This window comes from Mus musculus, chromosome 10, assembly GCF_000001635.26.
Source record: "Mus musculus strain C57BL/6J chromosome 10, GRCm38.p6 C57BL/6J".
Classification (NCBI taxonomy): Eukaryota; Metazoa; Chordata; class Mammalia; order Rodentia; family Muridae; genus Mus; species Mus musculus.
Window position 1 is genome coordinate 54,310,722 of NC_000076.6, and position 949 is coordinate 54,311,670.

General features: G+C 37.2%; 1 non-coding gene across 1 annotated transcript; it reads right to left on the reverse strand.

Moving 5' to 3' along the window:
* Positions 1-503: 503 nt before the first annotated feature.
* Gm26177 lies at positions 504-610 on the reverse strand. Its single transcript, XR_003949146.1, has one exon. It is a non-coding gene; the product is annotated as a U6 spliceosomal RNA (small nuclear RNA).
* Positions 611-949: the final 339 nt, after the last annotated feature.

Genomic DNA, 949 nt, shown 5'->3' on the forward strand with positions numbered 1-949 from the left:
CAGGCTGAGCAGGCCAGGTGAAGCAAGCCAGTAAAGAACATCCCTCCATGGCCTCTGCATCAGCTCCTGCTTTCTGACCTGCTTGAGTTCCAGTCCTGCATCCTTTGGTGATCAACAGCAGTATGGAAATGTAAGCCGAATAAACCCTTTTCTCCCCAACTTGCTTCTTGGTCATGATGTTTGTGCAGGAATAGAAACCCTGACTAAGACAACTCCATTTGTAAATAGGGTTGTTTAGTTTTCTGGAGTCCACCTTCTTGAGTTCTTTATATATATTGAATATTAGCCCCTTATCGGATTTAGGATTAGTAAGATCTTTTCCCGATCTTTTCATTGCCTTTTGGTCTTATTGACTGTGTCCTTTGCCTTACAGAAGCATTGAATTTTATGAGGTCCCATTTGTTGATTCTTGATGTTACAGCACAAGCCATTGCTGTTCTGTTCAGGAATCTTTCCCTTGTGCTCATATCTTCAAACCTCTTCTCCACTTTCTCCTCTATAAAAAAAATATGAAATTCTTCACGAATTTGCGTGTCATCCTTGTGCAGGGGCCACGCTAATCTTCTCTGTATCATTCCAATTTTAGTATATGTGCTTCTGAAGCGAGCACAGTATTTATTTTTATTGTTGTATTGTGCTAGCTAAAACTTTGAGCACTGTAATGAATACAGGTAAGAGAAATTGGCACCTCTGTTTTATTTTAGAAGAAAATTTTCAGTTTTTCCTCAGTTACTATATTATTGGCTGTAAGTTTGTCATATATAATCTTTATTATATTGAAATAGAGTACTGTTATTTCTTTTAGGAATTTTTGTCATGGAGGGATAGCAAACTTTGTTGAATGCCTTTTCTGCACTAATTGAAAAATTACCCTGGATCTATTTATGGACAGAACCACTCACTGATTTTTCACATGTTGATTTAATCTTTCATTCCAGGAATAAAACTA